Here is a 6,763-nt window from a genome sequence, read left to right as displayed (position 1 = left end):
ATCGTTTCCTTTTGATTTACACCTCTCCCTCATTGGAGCTTACTCCCTTCCTTCCAATTAGACGCAACATAAAACTTCATTCTAAGATTGTAAGTCTTTTTATTTTGTATATCTTTCTAAGTCTTACTAAAAAAAAAACAAAGAGTGTAATAGTAATGCACTGTCCGTGTAAATCAATATTATACATACAACCAATCAAAATTATAATATCTACCATGTCATTTTAGAATTTTAAAAATAAAATTGTGTTTTAATTAAATACATGACAGTGATTGGTTGACAGTGTAAAACATTTTACGCTATCAGTGTATTACCTTCTTTCTCAAAAACAAATATAAAATTTCTCTTAGAACAAATAAAACGTTATATATATATATATATATATATATATATATATATATATATATATATATATATATATATATATATATATATATATATATATATATATATATATATATATATAAAAAGTATAAAGTATAAGTGGTCAAATAATGATATAATATTAATTATTATTGAAAAAAACTATGTACTTAGAAACAATTTTTATATATAAATTAAAAAACATTTGAATATTTACAAATTATATTCCTTTATTTTTTTTAATATTTATTTTAAAATTATTGTATGAATTTTTTATCATCCATTTATATATGATCAGATAATTATTCAACAATTTATCTCTCACATTATTGTTTATTTAATTCTTTTTAATATACATTGAATGATATTTTATTTTTATATAATCAAACAATTATTTAATAATTTATCTTTCACGTTACTTCTCATTTTATTATTTTCACTATTAAAATTACAATTATTTGTTCGTAAATCCTAATTTAATTAATAAAAAATCAATATTTAAATAAAATATCATCATCAGAGTTTAAATTCTGAAACTATGTAAGTTTTTAATTGACAAAAAAAATCAAAGTTATTTTCCGTAATGAAACACTTAATCTATTTCATGGTAGTTTCTAGTACTATGAAGAGAGCCAGCCATGCCTATGTGATTTTTCCACATCAACTAACAACCAACCACCAGAAAGGATGAAAGAGAGGTGGCATATATTAACTAGACAGTCATGCAGTTGCAACCGTCCAATAATCTAGGGACAATATCCTCAACTTATGGCCTAAACGAATGAACTCATTAAATTATTGAATTGAATGTTTTCCCAACCAGAAAGGAGGTGATGTTGTTTATGTCCTGTTGTCCAAATTAATGAGACACTGTTGTGTTGTCTCACAAGGAACCAGCAAGGGTGAAACATTACTCATCTGTCTCTAACTTCTCTCAACAACTATTCACTTTCCTTAGTCTCATGTTTAAGTAAGTCTATAGTAATTTAATAATAAACATATGAACACTAGACATTAGGAAACTAGATTGAAACATTAGGACACAACTAATATTTAGAATATGTTGAACATCCTCTAATAAAGGATTTCTTTTTCCACATAAAATTAGGATCCTCTAGGATATAAAGAAAATAGTTATATCAATGAGTTGAGTTTATTGAAAAGGCCCCCAAGTATCCTAAGAGCACTAAATCAAAAAACATTCTTTGCATTGAAATTACTTAAAAGAAATGGTAAAATATTTTGTATAGCTATATGGAAAACATAACAAGAAGTGTGATGATTAATTCACTACGCCAAATAAGCTATTTAATAGCATTTTTTTTTGTTTTTGATAGCGCTTAAAAGTGCTATTAACCGCGCCGCTATTGTTAACGTTTTTTGTTTAATAGCACTTTAAAAACGCTATTAAAGTACCAGTTTTTAATAGCGTTTTTTTCTAAAGCGCTATTGAAGTATGCATTTTGTGTGTGTTTTGATATGATTTTAATAGCACTTTCAAACTAAGTGCTATTAAAGGGCACATGTTTAATAGCGTTTTCAAACAAAGCGCTAATATATATAATTCATGTTTGATAGCACTTTTAAAGAAAGCGCTAATATATGACTCTTGTTTGATAGCACTTTAAAACAAAGCGCTAATATATGACCCATGTTTGATAGCACTTTCAAAGAAAGCGCTAATATATGGTACACTTTTTTTTTTTTTTTTTTTTTACATAAAATCATTCTATTGGTGTGCAAATATCAAAAATATACATTTAATTCAATACCAAATAACACTTTAAGTTACTCATTGCATACATATTATGATCCATCAATACCAAATAACATATTAAACCAAATCCTCTTGTTTACAAATATCATAACATATAGAGAGTATTTACTGTGCTTAAAAAAAAGAGGGCATTTGCATAGCCAAATTTGTAAATGCATGCATTCCATCTAAGAGTAATTTAATCTAAATCCTAAAACACAAAGTCATATTATCAAAATAAAACACCTAAAAAAAGAAACGACAACAAAAACAGCACCAAGTAGTAACCACACTTCAAGAACCAAAAGCGTTGAACCCACGGGTACAATCATTTAACTAGGAAAAATAACCGCTTCTTATTTTCCTGTATCATAGAAGAAATATTGATTATGTATTGTACAATAAAAACCAACTCAAGATATATAAAATAATCAAACATTTAATGTGGATCTAACAAGTCTTCTTCGAATTATTTAACGTAACAAAAAGAAACCTGCGAGTAAAAAACTAATCAAACAAAGCCATACATATAATTTATATTCTTCTAACATATTTTCTTCTTGGCTATGGGTTCCTGTCAGGTTGTTTTATGAAAACAAATGTGCTATGAGTTCAAAAGCTTAGTCTTAAGGGGAAATAATCTGATTGGAAAAATACCTAGTCAAATTGGTTCTCTTCAAAAGCTTCAAAATATTCTTATTGATAAAAACAATTTGTCTGAAAAAATCTCACCTTCTGTAAGGAATCTGTCATCCCTTATTCTTTTTGGGTCTGACTATAATAACTTGACAAACTCTAGTAATTTGGAAGGACTCAATGACACTTCCGACACTTCCTAGACTTCCGAACATTTACATTCTCCTTTCTAATTTCACACATATTAATATTAATTTACAAATATTTAGGATACAAGCTAGCTAGCATAAGTCAATCTAACCACTTAGTAATTTTTCCAAACTCATGGTCAATCTAACCAATTACTTAGCAATTACACGTTCAACAATATTTGACTTTAAAGGTACTTCCACACTTTTGCCAAACTCATGGTCAATCTAACCATTGAACTTGAAATTACACACACAACAATATTTGACTTTAAAGTACTTGCACACTTTCCTAAATGACAAAATCAGGAAGCATTGCATTTGTAGCAGCGCAATTATACATACAAGTACAGTTTATTCTAACAATATCAAAAAGAAGATACAACACAACACGAGAACAAACTTCTTACCGAAGTAAAAAAAAGTTTAGAACATCAAAAGAGAGAGTTCCTCATCCAGGGATAAAACAAATTAATTCAATCTATATATAAAACTAAGAGCTGCCACTGCCCTCTGCTCTTAGTGGAACTTTATTATATAAAACTATAAATATATAAAAAAAAGAATATCATAAATCTTAGGTGGGGCCAAGTGATGTTCAAGTAGTAGATAAGGGGAGAAAAATAGAACCTTGAGGCTGTGAATGGATGAAATGGAACACCTAAGTTTTGGCTTACATTTTTGCACTTCATATCAACATGTATTCTTTAGCTTCATTTCTAACAATTTATCCATTCTACTTTTTTTTAATAGATAAACAAAGTGTATTTATTTTTAAATTTATAGTAGTTTTAGTTGTTGAGAAAAGAAGAAAATAAATTTTTAAAGAAAGTCACTGGATGATTAATATGATCAAATGGTTAGTTTAGTTAAGGTTAGGGGATGATTAATGATTATAATAACGTGTCATAACTCATTAAATTATATTTGTATATGTATGAATTTGGAGTGAAGTTAAAACAAAACAATCCAATCTCTCCAGATAATCTATGCTAGAACTAAATAATCCAAATTTAAATGATCACTCTCCATGAACTAAATAGATTATTTAATGATTCATACAATTTCAAAAACCATTCCTTGAATTTCCATATACCTCTAGCTTATAAAGGTTGTACAAATTCATGAATCTGTATACTACAAAAAAATTGGGATAGTCATTCATGTTATCTCGTGGATTGTCAATGTATAGTATTCCTCCATTACTGGACCTTCTCAACACACACAGGGTAGTCCCACGGGAATTTTCTAAAAAGAACTAACTGATATTAGAGATGATAATGCTTTGAAAGGCACAACAGGTAGTCATGCTAGTTCTAGAGTATTTGTCTATTAGAACAATGCTTTTGGACCTATATTTGAGGCTTCTACCATAAACTCAAATGAAAAAGTCAAAAGAACTAAAATCTAAACCTGGAGACTTGGAATCAGATTGTTCTTCCGCTATGTCCCTGGCAGCCAGCTTCGCTCTTCGATCAACAACTTCAAATAAATCTGATCAAACAAGGTCACAAAAAATTACATGTCAGATTTTATTTTAAGCTCGAAATCGGTCATTTGTTGAGCAACAAAAGAAAGATAAAGAAACATTTAGTACATCACTCCAGCAACAACCATGTGCAACATGAGAAAGTAAAACCTGGAGCTAGCAGTAGCAGATGTATCATGTAACAGAACTGACATTAAGAACATTATGAACAGAATTGAAAAAATTTCAATGTAAAAGAATTGAAAGTAACATAATTGCAAATGAATAAACTAGTATAGGATAATTAGTAACTTTCTACACAATCAAAGTTATAAACATGTCAGTATAGAAACTCATGTTCTAATGATAAATAATAACTAGTATAGGATAATTAGGGACAAATAATGACTTTTTGCAGTTATTAACATGTCTCTTTTATCTACATGAAAGAGATTCTGCATCACTAACTTTCTGCGGCAATTAAAAAGATAGTGACTTTTTCATTTAATCAATGACTGTTGTTTTATTAATATAAAATTATCATATGAATATGACATTGTTCTCTCCCTACAGTTCAGGTACCAAACATGTTTATTTGATGTATCATTTTCCAATTCTTGGCTAACTTTTGTTTTATTACTATAAAAATATCATATGAATATGACACTCTCTCTTTCAGTTGTATTTGATGAGGATTTTGAGGGTGAGCTAGCTAACAATAATGATGCAAGGCTGGAAGTCTCTTTATTAGCTAGGAGCCCTGATCCTGAGCTGACAGAAGTAAACCAAAACCTCTTGACAAATGCAAATGGTATTACAATGAGAGAAAAATACAGCTAAAGAAGTTGAGTCTTTTCTAACTAGAGGGGATTAATTTTTGCAGTTATACGTAGAGGATGTCCGATTTCTATCGAAAAATGTAAGGTTAAATTTGAGAGAAACTCAGCCAGCGCTAAATAGTTTTTGTCATTTTTAATCCGTGTTAATTTCTTAAAAAGAGATAAAAACACGCAGTAGACTGGTATAAACCAGTTTTGAACTTTGTGAACTAATTTTCCAAATTGATGGTCTGATTCATATAACTTCAAGTGGAAACAAGTTGATTTTTATGGTTCAGTTGACCATACCCAAGCCTAGTTCTTGGTGCCCAAAACTTAGCTTCTAATTATTATCAGAAGGTTGCATAGCATACTAGCACAAAAGTAACATCAATTATGAGTGAAAGAGAATTGTGAGGTATGCTGTTTATGATTGTTTGATCCCTCCCTACTAAACAATATAAAAAGCATTTCCGATTCATATAAGTTTACTTTGTCAACTCAACGCATGTTGCATTGATAGTCTGAATATGTTCCATGCTTTTAAAGACATCAAATTTGTATGAGTTACAATAAGTCAAGGCATAAGGCATGCCAAGACCAAAACTGATACATACCAGAACTATTACAGAATACCTAAAAATTGAGTGGAAGAACAACAAGCTCTGTTTCCCCTAATCCACCTCCCCTGCTTTCTCTGTTTTACTTCCTAAAATCAAACTCATGCCTCCATGTGTTCATACTCCTCGAACAACAATGAAATCAAATGCGAAATCGAAAAATACTCCCTTCCCTAATCAAATCTCAACTCCAACTTCAGAGATACATCATCAATCTCAATTAAATTTTACCAAAGATTCTAAAGCCCTAGAGCTACCAAATGGAATTAAACAGCATACAATAGCATTTTCAAACAATTGATAGAGGAATTTGAATTAATAACGTACAAAGAACATGATAGTGTCAAGAAATCAAAGAGATGGTAAGAAAAAAAACTCACGCAATCGAAGTGATTCCGGTCCGGTTCTTATCTTGTTATCTTTATGCTTGCTCTTCACCTCAACTTCTTCTTATTCTTATTCTGAATGTGTGTGTTTGTTTAATTTCAAAGGCTGGAAGTTGGTGATGGATGAACGTAGTAGAGATGAATCGATGGTGAAGCGTTTGAGAAAAGGGGTTTCACGTGGTGATAGGGTTTCATCGGTGAAAGGATGAAGCTCTGGTCGGATGGGTTAACGAAGATGGTGATGAAAGCGAACGGCTTCGATGGTGATAGGGTTTCACGAAGTATGTTTTGGTTTTGAAGGTCACCCAAATGCGCCTTTTATTGGCTTAAATAGTGTTTTCGTCCCTGTAAGTTAGCGTGTTTTTGAATTTAGTCCCTGTATTTTTTTTTTTTGGTCCAAGTCCCCATATGTCCATTTCGTATTCACTTTGGTCCCTAACGTGGCGTGCATGTTCTTCTTTTTTAAATATTTATTTATTCCACGTAAGCTGCATTTTGTTTTTTTCTATTTTGGTCCCTAAAACCTTA

General features: G+C 30.1%; 1 long non-coding RNA gene across 1 annotated transcript; it reads right to left on the bottom strand.

Moving 5' to 3' along the window:
* Positions 1-794: 794 nt before the first annotated feature.
* LOC131621083 (uncharacterized) lies at positions 795-6,542 on the bottom strand. Its single transcript, XR_009289438.1, has 3 exons — positions 6,230-6,542; positions 4,357-4,437; positions 795-2,483 (listed from the first exon to the last, which is right to left on the bottom strand). It is a non-coding gene; the product is annotated as an uncharacterized LOC131621083 (long non-coding RNA).
* Between the last annotated feature and the right edge of the window lie 221 nt (positions 6,543-6,763).

Source organism: Vicia villosa, linkage group LG7 (genome assembly GCF_029867415.1).
Source record: "Vicia villosa cultivar HV-30 ecotype Madison, WI linkage group LG7, Vvil1.0, whole genome shotgun sequence".
Taxonomy (NCBI): Eukaryota; Viridiplantae; Streptophyta; class Magnoliopsida; order Fabales; family Fabaceae; genus Vicia; species Vicia villosa.
Note: the sequence above shows the minus strand (reverse complement) of the source record. Positions and strands in the feature narration are given on the sequence as shown.